This window comes from Ostrinia nubilalis, chromosome Z (genome assembly GCF_963855985.1).
Source record: "Ostrinia nubilalis chromosome Z, ilOstNubi1.1, whole genome shotgun sequence".
Lineage (NCBI taxonomy): Eukaryota > Metazoa > Arthropoda > Insecta > Lepidoptera > Crambidae > Ostrinia > Ostrinia nubilalis.
Window position 1 is genome coordinate 22,130,098 of NC_087119.1, and position 26,676 is coordinate 22,156,773.

The 26,676-nt window shown below is 34.5% G+C and overlaps 1 protein-coding gene and 3 long non-coding RNA genes across 4 annotated transcripts in view; 2 read left to right on the plus strand and 2 right to left on the minus strand.

Annotated features, from left to right (window-relative positions):
• The window catches only part of LOC135086551 (CUB and sushi domain-containing protein 3), a 152,683-nt gene that overhangs the window by 107,947 nt on the left and 18,060 nt on the right, over positions 1-26,676 (minus strand). The gene's annotated exons all lie outside the window — the stretch shown is intronic.
• On the plus strand, positions 12,894-13,854 carry LOC135086601 (uncharacterized). Its single transcript, XR_010260539.1, has 3 exons — positions 12,894-13,419; positions 13,506-13,674; positions 13,827-13,854. It is a non-coding gene; the product is annotated as an uncharacterized LOC135086601 (long non-coding RNA).
• LOC135086602 (uncharacterized) lies at positions 14,962-16,295 on the minus strand. Its single transcript, XR_010260540.1, has 3 exons — positions 15,882-16,295; positions 15,551-15,696; positions 14,962-15,465 (listed from the first exon to the last, which is right to left on the minus strand). It is a non-coding gene; the product is annotated as an uncharacterized LOC135086602 (long non-coding RNA).
• On the plus strand, positions 19,391-20,305 carry LOC135086705 (uncharacterized). The gene is made up of 2 exons (XR_010260574.1): positions 19,391-19,624; positions 20,143-20,305. It is a non-coding gene; the product is annotated as an uncharacterized LOC135086705 (long non-coding RNA).

Here is a 26,676-nt window from a genome sequence, read left to right on the forward strand (position 1 = left end):
GTCGCACGCGCCGCTTCATCTATTCTTAAACATTTCCATGTTTGGGTTTTCATTGCCATAACTACGATCTATGTCGATATCTACTTCAGTAGATTAAAGAGATTGTTTTATTCCACAGATTATTAAGTAGATTAAAAAAGACGAACATACAGAAGGGAGAGTAATGAAACCGGCGCAAAAAATGAAAGAACTAATTAATAAAATCAATTATCTCCGATGCAAACCATTAAACCGATTAAAGATCCTGATGCTGAAACAATATTGGATTCAGATCTCTTGTTTGCGATTCAGTTTCTTATGAAGTATCCTATCCGTTTTATGAAACTCAAATGGATTAAGTGCACAAAGAAATTCCCGATTTACTTGATCGCTAGGGTAGTGTATACCAAATAATATAAATTCCATTCAATCCTTGACAATGTGGACTTAGCACTATTAACTCTTTTTAATACAAGTGTAAGTGACATGATTCTGTATTTTAGCAGTAGTACTAATAGTCCCATTAGCCCCTCGTGTTAAGCTAAATAAGCTTGTGTTACAAGTGGGCTCACCACAATAGTCGAGCGGTGTTGGGATTCGAACCTGCGTTCCTCGGATCTTGCCTACCAGCCGTAACAAAAATATGGAGAGGACCTTCCAATTTTTCTCCATCAGGTAATCATTGGTGGAAGGAGTGACCCTTCACTATTAGCCATAAATGGAATATTCTTTCAAGGGTCCTTCACGTGTATCTACATCGTTAGTGAGGCCTCGTACGATGCAACTTTATTGAATGAAAAATGTGAATCTACATATTTGTAAAGCATACTTTACTGACCTTTATATTGAATACTTCCGTTCTAGCGATTTACGAGTATATCGTTTGAATAAGTTTCTATTCGATAATGATCATGAATACCCTTTAGCAAAGTATATTTTTGTAATAACTTTCTTTTTATCGCCGTCCTCTGTTGTAAACTTTGGTATCATAACACTTAATCCGTAAAATTCTTAACATTGAAATCTGTAACGTGTTAGGTGTACAACAAAACGCGTTTCCCACTATTGTTATGCGGATTCTGTCGAAAACAGCTTCGTTTCGGCGATGAACAATAAATTACAAAAACAATTGTTTTAGCAAAACATTGTAAAGCATTACAAAATAAATGACAAATTTGAGGAAATTAAAAAAATCCTTTGAACGGTGAAGAAATATGCCATTGGCAACCTGTGGCAGTGGTGCCGTATTAGCTTTGCGTTTAAATTTAGCTATGGGGCACATCGACAAAAGAAAGCAACAGTAACAGAAAGAAACCTATGAACGTTTGTTTAGAGAACACTAAAAGTCAAATGCTAAAAAACCGAGGACATGAAAAGTAGTTTGGAAACTTTGTTTTTATTTTTTCACGTTTTCAAGCATGCCTAAGTCTGAAAACTAAATTTGTTTGGCTTCCTAACTAAGTTTATATTGTTTTGAACCACTGACTGGTCTTAGTTTGTTTTGTTTGCAAAGCAGTGGTTAGCTAAACGTGCACTGGGGTTTCACAAGTACACAAACGTGGGTTCTTATTGGCGGTCAAGCTGTAGATCCTGGCTACACAGGAGTTGCAGCGGTGGGAACAAGAGATGGGAATAGTATCGTACCTAAGCGTTAAGTTCTGATTCGTACCTGAGTTGCGTGAACAGTCAAGACCTTTTACTACACAGCAAAACGGTCCCTAAATGGTGTTGATGCAGGGTTTTAATTTAAAATTGAAAACGTAGCTGTCACTCGTCAAAATCAGCGAGACAAAATATGTAGCGACACCACTCCTGATTTTGTATGGATTTGCATCGTACAAGATACGTCCGTGAGCCTTTTTCGCGTGACGCACGATTGCGCGAAGCCTGGTGGATTTTTCGATGAATATTTGAGAGTGATCACTGTAACAGAGTTGTGATAATGCGAGTCAGAGCCATGGCAACCGACGCATACACTACAAAAATAAACAAATCACAGCTTTATGTCGTAGTTACATGGCCACTGACACAACCATTCTTGCACTGATTTTTAACCCATAATTTTGAACCCCACAACACAGTCTTGAATGACAGGTCATGGATAGCGAGACCTTTTTCAGGTAGCCTTGGTCGACTTCATGACTTCAATGGAAATAGGTATGCATTTTCTACATTTATAAAAAGCTGCACATTAATGCTAATGCAGAGTATAATTTTGCTCTTTTGAATTTTCTATTTTTAACTAAAGGAAAAACAAATACATAATTAAACGCAAAAAGAGCACGATTTATAGCTTACTAACTACTTTGTATATCTTTGGCTTGTAGCGATACCTTATGACAACAAAACATGCAAACTATTTAATAAAACATGTGTGAAAATTATTCAAAAGTAATTAATTTTGTGGTTTCAATATCCCTTGTAGTCAACGCGTTATGGATTTTGACCACAATAATAATTAAAACTGGGGTCATGCACATTATCTACACTAATATTATAAAGAGGAGTTTGTTTAGTTGTAATGAATAGGCTCAAAAACTACAGGACCGTTTTTAAAAATTCTTTCACCATTCGAAAGCTACATTATCCACGAGTAACATAGGCTAAATTTTATTTTGGAAAAACATAGGGTTCCGGGGTCCACGCGCGCGAGGCCGCGGGCGGAAAGCTAGTCTATATATATAAAAGAAAGTCGTGTTAGTTACACCACTTATAACTCAAGAACGGCTGAACCGATTTAGCTGAAAATTGTCAGGGAGGTAGTTTAGAGCCAGGAGAAGGACATAGGATACTTTTTATCCCGTTTGAAATTAAAAAAAAAGTCTGCCTATTTATTGCCATTAAGGCGGAACAAAGTTCGCCGGGTCAGCTAGTTACCTATATTTATATGTTATCTAGCCACCAAAGTACAAGCCCTGTTCGAGTCTGGAGGCAGTAATTAACGGTGCGATTGGTTAATTTTGTTACCGACTACCGTCCATATTGGTTTGCAACTGCCCCTTTCCAATTTACTCGCAACATGAACTTTTAAAGAGTATTTGATTACATACTTCCGCTCCGCGCATGGGGGAGGAAGGTCCGCACGGCAGAGTTGTGCATTTTTTGCTTGTCTGACATTTTACTTTTTGCAATCACTGGATGGAATGAACGTTGCAGGGTTATTTAAATTAAAAAATAAGACTATGTGTACAAACCATTAGGTTTTCTTGTTCTAATGTTAAGCGCTAGTAAATAAAAAAAACGGAATCACTCCGTAAGTAGTACAAAAAAAATCTGAAAGCTCTCATTATAATTCTTATAACTTAATAACTTTACTTGTGTAGGTGGAAGACACATACAAAATGGCTGAGACCGCCATTTGCAGTTAAAGTTGTGTCTTCAAGCGCTGGAAAAATATAATGAGACATGTGCATACGTAAAAGCGTTTTCAGTCAAGTTTTTTTTATTACTGTAAGAACTATCTGCAAAATATTTTAGGCTTAGTAATTTCAGTTAATGGTTTTAACATAACAAAAAACCGGCCAAGTGCGTGTCGGACTCACGCACAAAGGGTTCCGTACCATTGATTTATGAATTTTTTTTTTTTAATTTAAGTTATTTGTATGAAAGATTACGCGGTAATAAGCGGTTTACGATTTACGAGGTATTAAAAAAAAATACTTACTAGATCTCGTTCAAAACAATTATCGTTGGTAGTTTTTATAGTAATGTACATCATATGTTTTTTTTAGATTTTTCATTTTCTTATTTTAGAAGTTAGAGGGGGGGGGGGGGGACACCAACTTTTTTCCACTTTGGAAGCGTCTGTCACGCAAATTACTATTCGGTTTAGAAAAAAAGTATTTTAGAAACCTCAATATCATTTTTAAAGACCTATCCATAGACACCCCACACGTATGTGTTTGATGAAAAAAACATTTTTGAGTTTCAGTTCTAAGTTGACATTTTTTTATTTTTTATTTTTGCAACAAAATCTTAATGCGGTTCACAGAATACATTTACCTACCAAGTTTCAACAGTATAGCTCTTATAGTTTCGGAAAAAAATGGCTGTGACATACGGACGGACAGACGGACGGACGCACAGACAGACATGACGAATCTATAAGGGTTCCGTTTTTTGCCATTTGGCTACGGAACCCTAAAAAGGTATTTAATTATCACAGTAAATATTTTTGATGCTTGTGATTTCCATTTAAATATTAGTGAAGTTTTCCATTTTTCACTGTTTCCTGTGAGTGAGAGCAAAAATTAAATTTTATTGAAATAACAAAAAACCTTTTAACTAACGGTGTTAATTACAGCAGCTTTTAAATACATCAGCAACAAGTATAAATGAAAATGAAAAATCTTTATTCAGTTTAGACCAAGTGGCACATAAAAAATTCCCAACAATTTTCAGTTGTCTTTATTTTCTTCTAACCAACCGTTCCAGACATAAACTTGTCTTTGAACGATTTCTGTGCATTCGTCTGTACATAAAATTCGAATGCCGATTTCCAATACTTCATCAACTCTCCAGCTCTAGCGGTAAGGACATTTCCTTTTAGTTTACAGATTCGGTAGAAACTCAAACAATTTCGTAAAACTAGTAATATTTTCCATTTCGTTTAAGTTTACGTTCGCTCAATTGACACACGTGCCTTCTATGTAACTCAATTTTTCAGAAATTGAGTTTCCACAGCCACGTCTAAAGTCCCAGACTTGAAATGAAATAGGAAATGACTTCTGTTAGGAAAAATTTAGCTGTTTTGCTACCTTACCATCTTAGGGCAAGCACGGGTATTTTATAGGAAGTTTCAACCTTACATTTATATTGTTAACACTTGTAAGAATGTTCACAAAGTTACGTGTACATGTACAATACCTAACCGTTTGTAATACGTTCTTTGCTTCGACTTTTATAATGCACAGCAAAAGAGTGACGTGAAGCCTGCCAAAGGGCCTTAAAGTCATGAAAGTATTTTTTATTTTTCCAGGCAAGCTCACTTTTCGTTACATGTGTTTTAGAAAGAATAAAAAGAGTTGAGAAATATTTTTCTTTTGAAATGTTTTTTCGTGATCATATTTTTATGTATAATCTAGTGATGCAGTAACGCATAAAAAGCTTAAGAAACTAGACTTTGCAAGTATTAAACAATAAGAATAAGTTTTTAGAAAACTAAAAAATCTGCTTAGATTCTTTTTAACTGCTTCGGTATTCAGGTTCACAATCAACTTTTATATTCTGTTGATTTAAGTAATGGTACTTTTACGTTGAACTTGAAGTAAGTATAGGAAAAGTATACGGAGAAGCTTTAGTCTTCTATTATTCTACTGATATTCGATTCCACGAACTTATTGAAATGTTTACAGGAATAATGCTCCTTCGGAAAAAGCTGCAGCGCCGTTGGATTTAAGTCTTCATAGAAATTTACCTTGTGAGTATTCGAGTACAGAAGAAAAATCACCACAAGTTGAAGCATTTTTAAATAATGCTGGAATGAAATGTGTGCCAGCTAGCTATAGGATTTGTTTAAGAGGCAGCTCCATCATTGCACTTGTGTCTTATGCCGCGTAACATACAATCCACCAGTTGGTGTTTTATTTTCATATAGGTAATCAACTTGAAAGCTCCCCATAGAGACGTAGACACTTTTGTGTCCAGTTCTTCCACTTGACACATTCTCGTCTCCAATTAAAAAATGTTCGTGAAAATAGCCGAAAATTACATTTGGCCTTTCAAGGCATAGAACATAGATACTATGTTCTATGCTCCAAAGCTTTGAAACTAAATTAGTTCGTCATTTTCCTATAGAATCCATAATCCTCTTTGAAATAGTATGATCTATTTTCACTTCTACAATAACGTTAGAATACACGCAGCAACTTTCTACTGATGGGTCACGATGTTCACATGAGTATTTAAATACATTTGTATAAGTGGATATATTTATAGTAATTTTCTGAGATTAGTTTCCTACTGCATAGTATAAATACAAATCTAGACGATTTGATATACACGATCGGCAGGAGCTTTCAATTAATTATAATAAAATACATTAACTACTCTTTTTGTTTCTTCATCACTTTGAGTGTTGAGTACAGAGTGATGTCATTTCTCACTAGCCTCCTCTTTGTATTTCCACTCGCTATTCTTATCTGTTCAACCAATTCAAGTTTACACAATCATCAATGGACTAGGCTAATACGTTCGCATAGTTTTACCAAATGCGAACAAAGTGCAATGTACGTACCGGCGCCCACGCATCTTGTGGGCGCGAAATTAAATGTGTTCAACAACTGACAGCCTGTTTACGCAGGTCCTATGACTATTTGGGGAAATGTCAACTACTTCTCATTCTATTTGCATGTTAGAATGTTAAATAGTTAACGTATGCATAACAACTGTTTTTGTGTCTAAAATATAGACGACATCATGAGCTACGCAATGTGGAATCTTAGATAGTTTGTGATGGAGAGAATTTTTAAATGTAAGTATACATAGTCCAATATTATGTTCTCCTTATAGAGCTAAAATCAGTGATTTTCAATGTGGGACACTGAAAGTAGGCCTTCACCGCACGCAATCGACTACACTTGTTTTAGAACCAAATGGGCCTATTTCAACTCGGCTTACATTTAATTTTTACAAGTCAAGAATAGAATAGGTAGAATTATAATAATTTTTATTGCTAAAACTGTGTTTCAGGGCAGATTCAAATCAGAAAAAACGCCATCTTAAACAATTTCATAGAGTTTGTAAAATATTGTTCTGCTTGTAGTAAAAATTTTCCATTTAAAAAATAAAGTCGCATTTTCAACGGACAGACTTCTAAAAAAGGCTAAGGCTTAGGCTTCTAAGAATTTTCATTGCAAGCGATCCTGCGATGCCCGCATCCAGCATTATTATACCTAAGCCTACTCAACGTGATTAATTTCACTTAATGAAATGGCTATGTAATATGAATCTTGATACGTCTATCTTGACAGATCTCCCGATAACAAATTACACGGAACTCCTTAGCACCGTTCGCAATTATTAATTATCTTCAACTAACGAACAATGTTTAAATAATAGAGTATTAATGTCAAAGCCAATCTCCGTGTCACGTATGCGCGTGGGCATCAGTCCGCTCACAAAGAGCCGGTAGCGTGCGCAACTTACTTATCTGACAAATATCATAGGGATGCTCAAACTTTACGTTTCATACTGACAAATGTTTCCAAAGATTTTTGCGACATCAAAGTAATTTTAATATTATTTTTACGATTTTCGTTTGGTAAAAATTTTAACCAACAACTAGCCACAATAATATTTTAGAAAAGTAATATCCTCATGCGTTATTTTCAGGAATTTTTATTGAGTGGGAACTCGCACGGGCAGACAGAGCAAACATTTTGCAATAGCGATATGAAATACCTTTCTAAATTTAGAGTTATTTCAATATAGCTCTTAATAAAATAGTTACAGTCTTGGAGGAAGGAGACGTCTAATTAAAATTTAAGTAGTTTACCTTTTCCGATGAAGCGTAGCAAACATACCTTCCGTGGGTGGCTTGGATTGTATTCAATCTGTTATGGGGAGAAAAAGATCACATTTTGATTTAATTTTATACCTCAAGACGACGCTCAAAATATATTCCACTGATTTGTTCGAGTAAATGGATTCACTATTATCATTGGCTATTTTGACTGCTATTCCGCACAAAACGATACATAATATGTAAAAAAAAAAACAATAAACACCTTTTGTTACGAGTATAACCATTATAATATTGCAGTTATGATGGCTAAAATATCCTGGACTGGATGCAATAAAACCAACCAAACCGCTCCTAAAATTCAATACACTTTGACAGCTTCTGACTTGCGTGTCAGTCACGCCCGTGTTGTTTTGGACAAAAATGTTTGGAGGTTATAGCAAATTACGTGCTGGGCAGAAGTACGTGTTACCATTGCTTGTAAGATTGCGGTTTGTCAGTTACAACAAGTTACCTTACTTACAGGGTATCTTAATAGAAGACTGGACTACGGGCTCCTACAGGGCAATGTTTTAAGTCTTAGACTATTTCTTATAATTTTTGTTGTATTTACTGTAGACTCTTGGATCATGAAATGAAATGTAAATGTGAGCGTTAATGAGTGCTACACAGACAGAAACTAAGTTATTGTTACCGCACGTAAATAACACAAAAAGCGTAAGCTACTTAAGCACCAAAGTTTTTTGCGATTTTCAATTGTTTGTCTTTTTTCCTTCGCTATACTTTTTCTCATAGTGACTAAAACTGGATTACAGCAGGTTATGCTACAAAAACTATTGCATTTAAAGTGCAATTAAGTAAAAACTCCTCAACTCAGCGGTATATGATTTTGCACAATTAATATATTTGGCAGTCACATTAACTGTTACATTTTATTATTATATCATCTAGTCTAGTTGGAAAAACAAGTGCTCACCAAACTGACATTTGCACCCAGCGAGATCCAAACCAGCAGCATTGATTGGTCGTTACTCAACCACCAGGTCAAGTTGCAATCAATACTTTACTATAACCTAGACCTAAAAAAAAATTTTGGATAATATTACAACAAGCGGTAAACGAAAACATAAAACTGAAGTCAATAGGTGAAAATCAATAGCTTAGAAACGATCAAAACAGAAAATTGGATTGAAAATGTTTCATACCCAGTATGCAGTTTCCTGTTCGACGTGTAAATAAACACAATTTAGAAATTCAAGTGTGAATATTTTCCAGGATACGGCGGAAATGGACATACTCATGCAATGGAGTCCCCGATGTATAACATTTGATTGCAGCTATCTGGAACTTTTATATTGGATTTCATATCAGTATGATTGTTAGTTCTATGACTGATACACAATACACTGTGATCATTATGACTGACCATACTTTATTCTTTGCGACAGAGATTCTTTTCAGATCTAGCCAAATATTTTTTTCGAATCGTTAGGCCAGAAGGGGACTGTAAAAGGGAATTAAAAATAAATAAACAAATAAAAATGAAACCCCTCTTTACAAAGGCATTTAACTTTGACTTTGGTGGTCTATGATGTTTGCCTCAGAATTAAAATTCCTTCAAGTCCGTTGAAGTAGTAGAAGTCTGCAAATGTAATTGCGTTCCAGCATTTTTATACTTTGATCTCCACTCGCGCAATGTTTGCAGACAAAAACCAGACTCATAATTATTTAACCAGATATCTAGTTCAAACTTTACATAAGAATGTCTGTTTTAATTTCGCACTAAGTCGGTGGGTTATGCTTTTGCTTTATGTTTTAAATTGTTAAGTTTGCTAGGTTTTACAGCCGGGAAACAGAAAATGATGATTATAACTTTTAAATCAATTTCAAAACAATCGGCTGAGGTTTGAAGGACTAAATAGTTTTCTGAGCTGAACTTTTGTAATCTTCTGAGGGAAATGGTGTTCCAGTAGCCCAGCATAAAGTAGGTCAGCGAAGAAAGCCTGGATTTCCGTCGTATGACAGGCACAGTGCTCACCCAACTATCATCGGTAAAAGTACGGTCTACTTACTCCATCATTTACAAATTAATGGAAGTTTATAAAAAACCTATCACTAACAAAGTAATCGTTAAGTTTTAAAGATACGAGATGTAAGTCAAAGTCAAAATTTCTTTATTTGTATAGACTTACAAATTGTCAAATATTTTGCTCTTAAGGAGCCTCTACATGTCTCATAATCTTGTTACCCTTCCAGCGCTTCGAGACCAACCTTTGGCAAGTGCTGAAAAGAAGCGCCGCAACAAATGTAAGTATAACCAGTTCGCCAGTTGTTATAAATAATGCATCCCGATGTTGTCCCGAAGTGGTGGTAGTGGCAAGCTTTATTTCGGACATGTTTAAGTGCCCTGGAAAGGGCCTATGTACTGAATAAACTATTTGAATTTGAGTTTGTACACCAAATATTCCACAAAATCGAAATCAATTTCCATATTTGAAACGATGGTTATTCATGGCTCCACGCGGCCATGCATGAGCTCTCGCCAAATGAGGCGTATTGTAATAGACATATTCAAGTTCAAGTTGAAGTACGAAATAATTAAGCACTGTGCTCTCGCGATAAACAAGAGGCGAATACAGGTATTTGCGGTATGCGGTGGGCGGCAGATGCTCCGGTGCGGGTGGGTGGTGTAAAGTCAAGTGCAATATTTGGTACTTTGCTGTACAAATAATAAAGAGGAAAGATTTGTAATTCTGTATGTTTGTATTGAATAGGCTCCGTAACTACTGGACCGATTTGAAAAATTATTTCACCATTAGAATCCAATTTTTATTCTAGTGAACATAGGCATACCTACTTTGTTCTAAATTTTGTTAAAATTTTTGTTAAATACTTAAATCTACCCGTGCGAAGCCGGGGCGAGCCACTAGTACAATATATTTTTGGTGCAAAATCGCCCTTAATAGTAACTGGTTAATGCAGTAGTGTGCAGTTTTTACTCGTGACATGTCCCGTAAAAAAAAGGTTTTTAGGAACCACTCTTTCACTACCAACAGCGTCATCATAAACTGTTATTTGCGGTAGCGCTCTACAATATAAAAATGTATTTATGTTGCTTGTCTTTAATTAGCAATTTTTAAATTGATTGTTGCATTATTTAGATGCTTTTTGTCGATCAATTTTAAGATAATCCGTGCGGGTTATGTAGAAGGGACAGGACACAAAAGTTTTAGGTAGGTCTATACATTAATCTTAGTTAATTCTTGTAAGTTAGGTAGGTTAGATAAGGTTACTTCCTTAGGTCTATAACAAAGAATCTTAATTGGATGTTATTGTTCTACAAAATGCTCAAACAATTGGAATGCGTCATCATGGGACCAAATTAAGCTATTAAAGTGATGCAACGAACTTTAAAATGCGCGATGATGTTTGCCTATGATACGAATAAAAACGACAAATAAGCTGTTTTATTCATCATCTTTAAAATTGAGGCTGGGTTGCATCATCTTACTTTAACATTAACAAACGTCAAAAATCTGTCAAACTCCATACAAAAAGTACCAGTACCGTTAAAGTTAGGTGGTGCAACTCAGCCTAAGAGTGTGCGTTATCTTCAATTGTTTTTGGGTTAATTCGTTTTCAGATATTGGGTTCAGACAAATGTTCTATAAAAAAATCTGCCAAAAAATGCAAATCACACAAAATGGTCTAGAGTAGACTAAACGAGCCTTAACACCATATTAATAAGGACGACTCTCCTAATATAAGTAATGAAGCGTTTATACCTAATTCGAAAAGTAACAGAATGCCGTAATTCAATCGGCCACATTTCGATCGCGTTTCGATATTACATCGCAAGAGGTTTAGGGTCAATTTTTTTTTAAGTTTTGGATATTTTTATCTCCAGTGCTTACAGATATCTCCATAGATCCGAGACCTGTACTTACCTAGTATCTATCAAAATTATTTGATATTTGACACATAAGTTACTTATTTTGTATGAGGCACTTTACCAACGAGCAGTCAAACAGGCCCTACGCTACTCTATTGAGATGGACATTGGATTCCGAATATAACTGTCATGAATTAGTTCCAAGGCTTCCATTTATGCAGACCCTGAGCTGGAAGCGTCAGTTACTGCCTTCCCATTTTAATCGAATTTTCAATGGCCGACCGCAGTTCCAAGAATACTGGACATGGAGGTTCTGAACTGATACACGGAACTATTTCTATACAATCTCAACTTGAGGTTGACATCCATTTTGAGCACTCTACGGTATTTCATAAAGCCTTTGGGTTGAAACACTTTGTGAAGTAACTAATTTTCTTACGAAATTGATGTTCATAATTATACTATTCATTTAAACAGATATTGATATTACGTAGAAACGTTATTAGTAGTATTATTAGTAACTGTTGATATTATTACGAAGAAACTTTGTATCTAATACATCAAAATCAAAACATAGAAAACTTAATGACTTTAGATAATTATGCATAGAAACCTAATCAGTAAGTATTAACGAGAAACATAGTTAACTAAGGGGCTATTATAAAATATGCTTTCGCCTGTAATTAAAGAGAAAATGTCGTTATAGAATTATCTGTTGACCCACTAAGACCACGATTTTAAACCAGTCGTTGACGCGTGTAATTAACAAACTGGTTCTTATTCAGGTAACCACCAAATTGCTACAAGTATTCATATTCATACGTTTACGTAAACTATAAATAAAATACATGATTTTACCATTTAGGCTACATTTTTAATCGTACCAGTTTTTCGCGGGCTAGTTTTTTGTTTCTGTCATCGACTTGAAAATTCTTTTGCGTGAAAATCAAGGCTGCATGATGTACGACCTTGGCCTGTTTTTGCGCAACGGATTTAAAAACGACACAAACGATTGTTTAAGTTTTTGAAAAATTAATTTTTGTTTCGTTTGAAAAGCGACATTATTGGTCATAACGGCTGGTTCACACAAGACGTTTATCAGTGCGCGAGCCTGACCTTGATTAATATTTTTATAGAGTAGAATGATAGATAATGGAGTTATGGCAAACCTTTGGATCAGATAAAATGTGCTTGTTAATTACTTTTAAAACGCCAAATAGCCTACGCATTTAATACTACAAAATGGTTCTTAATAAATTGGAAACAACAGATACTACCATTCGAATAGAAAAGATCAGTACCTCTAGTACGAAAAACTTTCGAGTTCAAGACGAGGACGAATTTTTGTACGTTTCGAGTTCGAACTCGAAACGTTCATTCTTGTTTTATTAAGGATCGTACTCGTTAGCTTAACTTTCTAATTTCTTTCGTCGGCACGCAAGGCCAAGAAGCTTCTTTCGACGAGTCATAGAGTATTTTACAAGTTTTTTTTTATTTAACATGGAATGGTGTGTTTCGTCCGAAACATGCTGCGTTATTTTAAGATGTGTTTTTAAATTTAAAAAAATAAGTTACAAAGATGAATAATGCTCATAACGCCTCATTAATTGTTTATACGTTTTTGTGTTATTGTTTGTTTAATATGTAAGTATTTAAAACCATTATTATTTATTACCAATCAACATTTATATTGTTGGGTAAACAAATTTCGGAACATCTTTCGTCTTGTTAATGTAGCTGGCAAGCAAAGCGGCGTTATGAATAAATTTAAGTTGCTATAGAAACAATGTTCTGTTGATTGTCACTTGTGTCATAGAAAATAAAAAGAGCTATCCATTGTGTATTCCTACTGTTGTAATAAATTAATTTCGTGGACAAATCTATCTTCTATTTTTCTACTGTAAAATCACACTCAGCCACACGCTCACACACGTCTGACATTGAAAAGACAGGGATTTTTCTTGTTTTGACGTATTTTCTAACCTCTTAGAATGTTATTAAAAGTCGTAATAAAATAATTTGAATATAAAGCTATGTTTTAAAGTAAATAAAGACCATTTAACGATGTTAACATGATGAGACATCGGTAAGTAAATTAAATTAGCAAGTGAAAAGATTTTTTAGTTAAATCATGTAGTTAAATATGTATATTGTAATTCTATCTTGTTTTAGATTTTATGGAATGGAGGAGAAGATTTAACAGCTAGAAATTAACAAAAATCCTGCAAGAGCATCGAGATCTCGCTTTTGGCGAGTGGAAGTCCAAAGGCAAAGTGCAGCGGTTTGCAGTTCTTAGCCTCACTTTTTTGGACCTAACAAGACAGGAAAAGAATAGTCAAAGGTATGTTGATTGCAATAATTGAATCTTTATTATTTAAGTAGGTACTTACCTATGCATTCTCTAGACAAACTGAAATGTTATGCCCTTTCATATTGATTGTTAGGATGGCAAGTTAAATTAGTATTTAGTTAACATTACTTTTTCTTTTACAGAGGAAACCCGAGTAGCCAGATGATAATAAGGGAGAGTCCGCTAATTTGGACCAGTTTTTTTCAATCCCATTTTACACATAGTTTTCTTTTGTTTTTGCTAATGTCCATGGTATATAATAAAAGATACATTATTCAACTTACTATTTCATAAGTATTAATTAACATGATTGTTGTATATTTAGCACAAATCAACAAAGTACGAGTTCAGAGCTTCGGTCCAATTTAGCCAACCGGTTCGATAATTTGTACCACAGGGTTACTAAATTGGATTTCAATAAATTTCAAGCCTTTAAAAAAACTATGGCAAAATATTATACGATACATTTTTAACAAATTAGGAAACGAAGAGGAACAGTAGTTAATAACATAGACAATCGATATTGTTTTACACGTTATCACGATTTTGAGTACAAGTTTTGTAATTCCAATTATCGTAACGCACACTTGTACCTAATCTACTTTGCCAGTCTTTTGCTTTCATTTATTGTTAGTCAAACATAACTACGCTATTATAACTTCAAAATATGATTTACTAAAAAAAATGTCAAAATCCTTTGGTAAAGTTCCATACAACTTGATGTGGTACAATTTAGCCGACTAGGTGATACTGCTTTTAAAAAATCGGTAAAAAATATAGCTTATAAATACCGAAATATGTTTCAAATAATTGTAATCCACAATAATTTACGCTTCTAAATAATATATTAGAAACACCCTGTGATTGAATTTAACAAAATTACAATCTAAACATGTATTGTCAAAAGTTACTTGAAAACAATGAAAAAATACTTTTCAAAATAAAACACACGTGTTTGTTGTCACGGCAAAAACCACATGGCCGATATTAATTGATTTTAGTTGTGTATCGCTGAGTGTTGCAATTACAGACATTCAATAAATACTTTACGAAATATGAGGGTGGTACAATTTACCCGGCGGTACAATATACCGAACTCTCCCCTATATGAAACCATGAGCAGCCAGCCATTGAAACTCTCAGCAATTTGAATAACAATTTTGATTGATTACCAATCATGTATCATACCTATTAATAGAAAATTAAAACTGTTAGGTACCTATGTTTTAATTGAAATTCAAAATATTGTTTAATGTTTTATAAGTATTTAGTAAATAAATTGTCACACATATATTTTGTTTTAATCCCATTAATGTCTATTTGCCCGCAAGTGTTGATGGTATTTCTTAAGTGTGCCTAGGAACCTTAGTCCTATTACTTATTCTGTGCCGGAGCTGGATCTTTGTAAGGTTTGGGTAGGGTAGGTACCTGTAATGATTAATAAATGTTGATGAGTAGAATACTATAACATTAATTTTATAGTTATTAGTTTAGGTAAATAAGTTTATTAAGATCTAAAACTTTCTGGCTAAAACACTTACGAGCAAAGGTATGGAATCACCCTGTTGTGTTTTGTTCTGTATGATCTTAAGAACTGAATGCATATGACATTTGTATAAAATAGTTCATGGATAAATCTTATGTAGGCATGAGTACCTACCTACTTCTCCGAGTATGTTGGGGGTATTGAGAGCATTGGTTAAGTAATTCCAAATGCTTCTTCATACCATCAGTGCCTTGGTATGAACTGGATGCATCTTAATGCATAGCACATAATATAACCTGTAATAATTATTATCTATCAAATGACAAAGAAATCATTTGGTATGTAGAGTAGACAGAATGTATGAATAAATTATGTACTTGCCTTGTGTTCCAAGGACACTCTTTTTGTTGCCATAAGACTATCTTTCCGGCAATTTGTCACATAAGTAGGTATCTTACAGGGCAGATATGTACCATCCTAGACTGCATCCCTCTTAACATCATGTGCGATTGTGGTCAAATACCTGCCTTGTTATGCATAAAAAAAATAAATAAAAAAAATCTACTAAAATGCAGGTTTATTGACTTTGAGGCGGTATCGCTGCAACAACCACAACATCAGGATTTAAGTTTTTCCTTATTATGTTGCCCTATTAGATATGAAATAAACAAACATTAGGAAAAATGTCCACAAAATATATTTTTTTACTCACTGTTGGGATGCTTCCTAATCTCTTAACTTAAAGCATCTAAACAATCTAAATGATGCCAAACAAGGAAATAAATTCGCCGACCACATAATCTCCACATTTAAGCCTCAAAAACACGTAAAATTTATATCAACGTAATCTTCTCACAACAAAATTGACAGTGACACAACATTCGATGATTTCAACGACAACGAAACGACCGTTGATTGTCAAAATTAGGTTCGTACTACGTTATTTCATACAAAATCCATCTTTCGTCACGCCTAGTATTTGAACTCGATACGAAAGAAAATCGAAAGTTAGGTGTTTTTTTCTTTTTATGACCTATAGGGGGCGCTGTTTAATTTTTCATACAAAATTTTTCGATGGCACTTTGAATACGCAAACGAAACGAACTCGAAAGTTTTTCGTACTAGAGGTACAGTGTGCTTACCATGAGTTTACGTTAGGTGTGCTCGCTAGCGAGTACGTCAAAAAAATGCACAATTATGTCATACATTTAAATGTCACTTTTTTACGCAGTCGCTAGCGAGCACACCTAACGCAAACTCATGGTAAGCACACTGATGTATTGGTCTTCTGTATTTTTGGTGTAGTTACAGCCAAATTAGACATGTGCCACTATACCACCTTGTGATTTCCTGGTATACGTATTTTTTTATCAAAAAATTCAAATGGTTCTAATGAACATTCAAATGGTTCAACAGTAATAATCTGTACTTCATTTTTCTGCAATAAAATGGCGCCTTCATTTACTTTGTAGTACTTTTCATACTTTTTAAGTATAAGTACCTCAACCTCCAACCTCCAACCTTGTGATAGTGAATAAACAAACTAAAACCCTATAATTTCGGTATGAAGTGGGCGGAAAAAATGTCGCCCTAAATGCATTTTAGCGATGCATTGTCACGATCCTCCGATATCTGCAAACAGTACTCAATTAGTTCGAAGCTTTTACAGGACCGTTTTTTTGCTAGCGTTTTTGCTTTGTAGGTACCTACTTCAAAGTAGGGTACACTTTGTTCTATGCTATTGGGTTATGCGAGCAAGACTAGATGAGTGGGCTGCATGGATCAAAGGTAAAAGCCTCGCACTTAGCGCTAAGATTTTTGACCGTGCGAAATTTTTCAGTATTATTTTCTTTTTCACGGGTGCACGAGAAATGGGGCCTTTGAAATTTTGAAAGAATGGCATACATTTCGAAGTTGACTGAAATACAAAAAAGCCGGAGCTTTTATATAAAAATTTTGTAAATGCAGTGAACTTGGTTGCTTAAATAGTGTAACATTTTATGAAACCTTTTAGCCCGGCTTTATTTCAAAAGAATCATTTTCAATTTCTATGAGTTTTGACAACATGTCAAAATTTGACGACTCACGACGACGGTTTGGTGTCTAGACTGCATGCATTCAGAAATATAATACCTATGATAAGCTTTTATAGTGATGATATAAAGTGATAATAATTCCTCTCAATGTACAAAAATCTGCTGATATGTATTTTAATCCAAAAAGTCATTTCTAAAAAAAAAACTAGTACTTATTAGTTTCGAGTTAGAATAACCTTAACATTTGGCAGTTTCTCTTTACAAAAAGTGGCCACAAAAACAGTGTTTGATAAATTGTGCGCTTGCGACACCTTGTGAAACGAGTTTATCGACGATCTCTGGTAATAATTTGTTGGGGCTTGAACAATATCTTGACATTTAGAAGGTAGCGGGGCGAAAGGTTATTTTGATAGAGACGATTTGTACAACTTTTTTAAACTTTGATTATTTTAAATTGACCACGGGTTGATTTTTTCGTTTACTGACCAGTCGTATTCATTTGACAGTTCAAAACGTACGCTATAACTCTGTCAAACGCCTTGTTATACAGATTTTATAGTACGTTTTGATAAAGTTTTACATGGACAAAAAAGATTTTGAAAAATTGATAATTATTTTAAATCCAATTAACTAGCCGTCGCATGGCTCTTCGGTCAATTACTTTAAAGAAAAATAAAGTTTAATAAACTTACGAGTATATGTGGTATAATCCACATTACACAGTATTATAGTATGCTCTCTTGTTATGAAGTTATTATTAAACAGGTGGTTAAAATCTTAGTTTCTATCCTGTAACCAATTACAGCAGTCAACAAAGTTTCGAAGTTTTAATTTTCTGTTGTAAACGGTTAAGTAAATGGTATAACAACATTATTAACCATAAGTTTTAACTCCCACAAACATCAAGAGCGGTTTCCAGATAGTTTAATCAAATAATTTCATAAAATAATGCACTTATTTCAATTTAATTTGTAGTGTGCAATAAAGATTTTAATTAAAAGTAACCGAATTGAGTAGGTATTAAATCAAACAAAAACTATAAGTAAACACCTTTACATATTATATTCGAATCATTTTAATTGTATAGAATCACGTTCCCCGGTACAAACCAGATATTGTTGTCGTAAATAATATTAGTACCGTTACTAGATCGATTGGTGTTTTTATGCCTTTTTACCGAAAGCTAGCTTAAAATTATACAGGCAAGGAATTTGGGTCAAATGGTGGGTGTTTAGACGATCAAGCCAAAATGCGAAATGGTCACGTGATACACAGTAACGCTAAATTCCGTGCGCAAGCGACTCCACCGGTTTAAGGTTGTCACTGTTGTCAGTCTTTATTGTCAGTTTTCAATAGGCATAGAGTGCCAGCCGTTTGTTTTAAAATACTGATTAGAAGTTTATCATTGTCTACAGTGTTTCAACTGATATGTGATGGAAAACATCGTCAAAGCCACATGAATGTTAAAAAGACTATAAAAAGTATTTTTGAAGCTCTATACACAGTTACAAATTTTTTGGCGATAATAGCGTTGTACATAAATAAAACAAAGTTTACAAGTTCTGAGATGAAGACGCCGGAACTAACTGAAGAATGTTTGTGAAAAATATTTCAGGTATTGAGTGGAGGCAGCAGGCTCTATCTATTATTGTGAGTATAAACTAAATAGTACCTAATAATAAAAGCATCTAACTAAGTAATGGCCGTTTTCCCCAACAGCATTTTACTCGTATCCTGTTTAATTTAGGGGACGCCGCAATGTCCTAACAGTTTCCTGGTCGCGTTGGGGAAACAATAACTTGATTAGTGGCAGCCCTCGCGTCGTCTAATGAAGCGCACAGGTGTTAACAGCGCGCCGGCGCACCGTTACTCAGCATCAATTACTAACCGCCAAATTTGAAAATCTGTGCTTCTGGTGTGACACCGATGCAGGTTGTTGTACCTACGGATGGATCGGGCTTATTTTTCGTTTCATTTTGAATTTAGAATGTTATTTGTCGCGGTGGATTAGGTACCTATTTGGTTTTGAATTTAAAAAAGGTTTTTCCAGTTTTAAATGATACCTACTTACTTTTTTGTCGCGGAAGGCATTTTATTTTGATTTTAGAATGTTTTTGATGCTTTTATGCGTTGTTTTTGTATGAAGATTTAATTAGTTTATTGTTCATTTTAAGTAAATTGCTGGCTCAGAATACGGAACAAACCAGAAACCGTCAACGGGCGTAAATGTGTATTCATATAAAGTACTCCAAATCGCACTACTTTGACTTTAGAGCAATCAGTCAATGGCCGGCGCGCGCATTGTTTACATATCCGTCAGATTGACACTTTATAATTAAATTATGCCGTCTTGTGCCGTTCCAACATGTAAGAATGCTACTGGAATTACGAAGAAAGTGCATGGGATCATGTTTTATCCGTAAGTAGCACATTTCCAATTCATTTTAATTAAATAATAATTTTCAAAAAAAATCACGGTTGTATTTTGTAAGTGTTGCCACAGGTCAACGGAATATTTTACCCTACTTTTTTATATTGAATTACATTTGTCTACTTATAAAAAATTCACGCGTTAATTTTGTTAGCGTTACCACAGAATAATGGAATATTTTCCCCATCCTTTTTGTTTTAATTAGTTTTTAGTGTAATTTCATCCATGACATGACAACCTGATTAATTAAATTATAAGTGCCACTTGTGGTCTAAACTGAATAAATATTTTTGATTTTGATTTGATTTCAATATATTGAATTAATTTATAATATTACTCCCTAATAATGAGGAGATAATAAATTACTATCGTGAATTTCATACTTTCCCATTTATTCAAAAGTAAGGCATTGGTATCAACAGATCAGCAGCAGCAATATTTGTATATTTAATAATAATTTTAAGTAATTAATTATTGCTTACATACTTACTCTGATTTTTTTTCAGGATACACAGCCAGAGTTGCCTCGCAATCAAATTTAAGTATTGGTGATGTTTTTGATTTGGATTCTGTTTTTGACTCCAAGAAAAGTTAAACTAAAAGCACTACTGCGCCGTAAACAAATGTTTTGTTGTCGATATGTTTACATAATAAAGAACCTTAAGTTTCTTTTTTGTTTTACTTGGCATTCTAAAATTTATATTCGATCTTTGTAATTGACTTTTAAATAACATATTATACCTACATAAAATATAGTACATATATTACACTATTTAATAGAAATAAATAATCATCTTACACTTAGTTACTTCGGAGTAAAAATTAAATTCATAGGTAGGTAGGTACTATCTATGCCTATGGCCAGTCATGTCGTCTCGTTCTATCGCAAAGAATCACCATTTGATAAGAGCGAGAGCAAAAACGGAAATGGATAGTTAACACTGGCCGTGTGTACTTATTTCACTTACTTATTTTTTACTTGTTTAACATCTCTTTAAAAAATTACATAATTTTACCCCAAAAATGGGGGTGTCACACGGCGCTAGTAACACTAAAGGGGGTAGAGGGGCGCGGGAGGGGAAGTATTTTGGACACAAGTTGCCGCGTAGAAATGTTATCGAACACTCCTTCTGGTTTGTTCTGTATTCTGAGATTGCTGGTTATAATTATCATGTAAGTAGCAAATTGGTAGTGTAATTTAACCAATTACTAATTCCTATATCCAGTTTTCATCCAAAAGTAAGACTACAGAGCTGGACGCACGGCTCTATGTCAAATTACGTATGGTCTGGTGATACCCGCCACGCTACGACTTAAATACTTACGCGTTTTAACTGAGTTATCTGACGTTGATGTTGGTGCTAAAATACGAGCTAAATGTAACTGGCAAGGACGTTATATTTTGAATGTTTTAAAATACTTTTACGTGTAGTTTAAGGGCCTTTAGTACCAAGATTTGAGGTACAAAAAAGAACTTTGTAAGGATTCGTATGTTGTATTTTGTTATACCAAGACTGACTTGAGGGTCACTAGCTATGCGATATAAAAATGATTGTTAATGCCATATTTGCTTGAATATTATTATGTGTTTGTGTGTATAGAGAACACTAGACGACCACCCAAGTTTCTAACAATAAAATAGATACGTACTATGTCATGGCATGAATATAATTTGACTTTGAATTTGAAAGGTTGGTACAGCTTCACGAAGGCCGAATGTTCGTAGTATAGCGAACAAAGGCATTACTAAAGGAAGGTCTGAGTGCATGCATATGCTTATGCATGTCATTCCGTAGTGGTTTTATGTAAGGTAGTCCTAAGTTGGATCGAAAGGGCCAGTGCTTAAATGCTCCATGCTTAGGTATCTTAGTGCACTGATCGCGGTTCTTACGTAATATCAAATAATACATGTATAGTTGAACGATTCTGAAACGTCAAGTGGCAATAATCAAAAATTAAACCCAGTATTGGTATTAGCGCCCTCCGGTAATATCTTATAGTTGTCCAACATGGCAAAAATTGGGACCAGAGATCCGATATTAACGGTGGCGCCCCCTGTCAATGTCACGGGTGGGACGATTCAGTGTAGGACATCTAATACAATCATGCCCTGCGGCGTACAATTACTTAAATGCTATGACAGGTATCAATTTAGCCATTCTTTGGTTTAAACTTGTTGTGAATCACGAAACGCCATAGCACGACAACGGTTAATATGCGTCACTAAGTGAAAACTAAATGCAGTCGAGTGCACACAAACACAACCAGTCAATTGTCAACTTTTTAAAATCGCCATACAAAGTAACATTATTTATTTTAGGTACTGTGCTGTAGACGTCCGTACCTCTCTATTGGTACGTACCTACATATTTTACATACATATCTTTACCAAGTTGTATTAGAAATCATGTTATCAAAGCAACCCTTTAAAGGCAATAAGTTTTGATATTACAGCCCAGATGTCAGTTTCCTATTTCGTACCGCAAAGAGAAATTCCAAGAATATGCTGCAATGAAACTCCGATATTCTGGAAAACTACTGAATGTTATTTATAAAACTAGTTGCAATATTATTCAAAGCTACATAATACTTATGTACCTACTTACTATCTACATTATTAGTATTATTACTTTCATAGGTATTTATTTGTCTGTTATTTCATTTCTATATTGATTTATCTTTTATTAAACTGAAAACGTAGTTATCTATTCAAGTATTATTTCCTTATTGAAGTAATTAATTACCTACATAAATAATGATTATATGAATTTTCAGTGTTTGTGGCTATGTAATGGAAGAAATGTTATTTATTAGTAGAATTTATGTAAAAGTTAAATAATACACATTTATTACTGCATACTGCAAGGTATAATCCGTTAATCTGTCTCTAGAAAGGCGAAACGTCACTGATTGACTGACTCACTCATCACGAAATTTCAGAAACTACTAGGAGTCTGCATGTCCCTAAATTTTGCATGGGATCCTTTTAGAACGTACCTACTTAGGTGCTCACTAAGAACGAATTTTACGAAACTCCACTCTTGAGGAGGTAAAACGGGATCCACGTGTACGAAGTCGCGGGCGGCCGCTAGTTATTTAATAAAATTTTTAATATCAAATATTAATGAGAAAAGTTGTTTAACTGAACTTCAGATTAGTCACATTTAAAATAACAATACATTTTTTAATAATATGCGGTCCCATGAGAAATGAAACGGCCTTGCAGAACAAATCCTCACGAGCGAGTTAGAGGTTACATTAAGATCGTGCATACTTAAAAAAATCTATAACACTAACGAGTTTATAAACAAACCGTAATCGAATGCTCCATTTAAATAATACAGAGCAGTTGGCGCGTGAACCAACAGTCGGCTTTAAAGGTAACCGCGCCTGGTGAGCGGCTGAAGGTCGACCAGTCGGCCGTTTTCCGCCATGTGCGAAGAGGGTGACCGCCGAATTCGAAAGTCGAACGACGCTCCGCATATTTTTTTTAAATATAGGTACACTTTGCAGGCTGTCAGGGTGCAAGGAGCTTCGATATCATAAAATTATATTTTTATGTTTAAATCCCAGTTTTGGGGCATTTCACGCGAAGCGGACAGCGAAAATCAAGTCAGGTATTGGATTTTGTTCATATTTGGATTAAATGTACTGCTATATGACCTGAATGGATGTGCATCATTATAATTTTTTTATGAAGCTTAGTTTATTTTTTATGAGCGTTCAAAAAATTGGTAAAATTTCAGGAACAGATTTTTCAGAAGCTATTACTGCTATTATTACATTTGATTAAAAATAAACTAACTATTGGACTTTTGAGAATAAATAACTGTGTTTCTTACTATTTACTACAAATTTGAAATTTCTTTTTTGTTCACATAGAAAACCGGAAGTAAAGTTTTAAAATCAAATTTTACAAAACTTCGGTATTTTTAAAATTTTTTATTTTTATTTTAAATTATACCTAGTAGTCTATAAATAACGTGTGTAAAGTTGTAGAATGGAGTCTGTATTGGTTTTTTAAATAGACGCAGTACAGTGCGAGCGCGCCGCAGTGAGCGTCATACTGGCTATCGACATTTGGCTACTGTATTTAAATATTATTTGTTCGAAAATAACTGAAACGTTAATATTGTTGCATGCATACTCTTAAACAATTATAATTTTGACTCGGCGAACTTCGTACCGTCTAACAGACAATGATTGTTGGCATTGAGATGGTATTACGTCGCAGACCACCCACAACTTATTGGATAATACTCTTAAAACATTACCCTTCTTTTTGGGTAGTCGGGATATGTTAGTCGAGGGTGCCAGCTATCTCCATGCCAAATTTCATTAAAATCTGTTCAGCCGTTCTTTGTTTTATACATAAAACAAAGTCGTGTTAGTTACTCGATTTATAAGTCAAGAACGGCAGGACAGATTTTGATGAAATTTGATATGGAGGTAGCTAACCAACTACCTAAAAAAGAAGAATAATGTTTTTAGTGTATTATTCAATAAGATGTGGGTAGTCCGCGACGTAATACGCACCATCTCAATGCCAACAATCATTGTCTGTTAGACGGTACGAAGTTCGCCGAGTCAAAATTATAATTGTTTAAGAGTATGCATGCAACAATATTAACGTTTCAGTTATTTTCGAACAAATAATTTTTATACAGTAGCCAAATGTCGATAGCCAGTATGACGCTCACTGCGGCGCGCTCGCACTGTACTATACAATTTAAAATAAAAATATTTTTTTTTAAAAATACCGAAGTTTTGTAAAATTTGATTTTAAAACTTTACTTCCGGTTTTCTATGTGAACAAAAAAGAAATTTCAAATTTGTAGAAAATAGTAAGAAACACAGTTATTTATTCTCAAAAGTCCAATAGTTAGTTTATTTTTAATCAAATGTAATAATAGCAGTAATAGCTTCTGAAAAATCTGTTCCTGAAATTTTACCAATTTTTTGAACGCTCATAAAAAATAAACTAAGCTTCATAAAAAAATTATAATGATGCACATCCATTCAGGTCATATAGCAGTACATTTAATCCAAATATGAACAAAATCCAAAACCTGACTTGATTTTCGCTGTCCGCTTCGCGTGAAATGCCCCTTTTGTTAAAACGTAAATAGTTTGCATCAGCCAGGGTGCAAGGAGTTTTGATAATAAAAATCAGTTTTAAATAATAAAACCTCAATGGTGCATCTGTCAATATGCACATTTTTAAAAACGTATAGAGTTTGCTGGCTGCCAGGGTGCAAAGAGTTTTGATAACATAAAATCAGTTTTTATAAAACCTCCATTTTGCATCTGTCAATATACACATTTTGAAAAACGTAAAAAGTTTGCAGCCTGCTATAACGAGTTTTTATTCAATTGTAATTACATTGTAAAGTTACTTTTAATCTACTTTGGGGGATTTGGGTGAATCACTTGTCAATCCGCCAACATTCGATACATACTGTTGCAGGGTGCAAGGAGCTTTGATATCCTTTTGAATTATAACCTCCATGCTTCACTAATTGCTCAATCGAATTAATATGGATTGCAACAGCATTAATCTGGTTGAAGTTCATAGGCACAAAGCGTAACCCGGCATTAGAGCTCGTGCATTTCATCCTACAACCCGAGAAATAATCCGTCTATCAAGCGATTATGTAGTTTGAACTACGAAATCAATTTGCTTTATGGTAATCTCTTGTTACACAGAAAGCCAAACGCACTCTACTTATGAGGCTGTATCCGATTTGGATCTGTGCCTATTGGATGCAGTGCATAAGCGATATCCAAATTCGATTTGAAAATTATCATTATTTTCTCGAATCTGACTTTGTTACGCAATATGCACTGTAGCTACACTATTACTGCTGAAATTTCTCAGCAAATATAACATTATGTACTAATTAAAAATTTACACTGACAGTTTTGTTTGCTTATAAATAATTGCTGATTGCCTGCAGTTGCAACTAAAGTACACTAACTTAAAAAAGAAATTTTAAAAATCTTACCGTGTTAAATTATTAAGAATAAAAAAAAACTTAAAGTGACAATGTTTCCCGGCAAAGGTATGCAACGTCCATTAATTGGAACTATCTAATCTGAAAGTCTTAACCGTTGTCCGTCCTTATAAAATGTTGGAAGTTCGTTGGCCACATTTTAAGCTCCATATTTAGCGGGTTTAAGTTTGTCGAATCACATAAATGGAAGATTACGAACTAGTAGAATACGGTAGGTTCCTTACGCACTTGAGTTGTGACTTGATAGAAATTCAAAAGCGGTAGGTACAATTTTATCAAAATAATTTTAAAACAAAAAGTTTTTAACGTTATTTATTTTACTGAATAGGCTTATGAAACAAAAACAAAAGAAAACTGTACAACAAAAGAAAAAAACATTATTTTTAAGCATCAAAGTTTGACAAAAATAGTCTACGCCCAGTATCAAGCCCTGACTACAGAGAGTGCGATACAGCTACCGGATTCTGACACCATGATAGTTGCAAATAGGTTATGTCACTGTCGCGGTTCATTTGGTATGCCAGCGTATGCCATAGTAGGATTCTGACAACCTAACGGCTGAAAATAGGTTAGTCGCTGTCTCGCGTTCCATTTCAACGTTCATTTGCTACACGTTACTGTGTATAATTACATTATCCACGGTGTCCACTCCAAGATCATATCGGCTGACGTCATGGCCTTAAAGCTGCCCACTCGGTTTTGCATACATCATATTCTCAACAAACCTTAAGTATTTAAAACCAAAATGTTCTTGTAAATATGCCAATAAATGTCAATTTGCACACGCATCTGAATGTTATGCGAACGTGACGTGACCAGTACAAAGCTTTGTCCAGGCACAAGACCCTTCAACGCGAAATCTATTTACTCCCGAATCCAACTCCTGTGATGCCGAGCCGATTCGATCGCCAATATACTGGCTGGTAAAGGCTTTGCTAACTCGCAGCCGGCAACGTTAATTAAAAGTCAAAGAGAACTTGAAAGCATAGCACCGAGTTCAGAGCGGGAGACTGACAGCAAATAAAC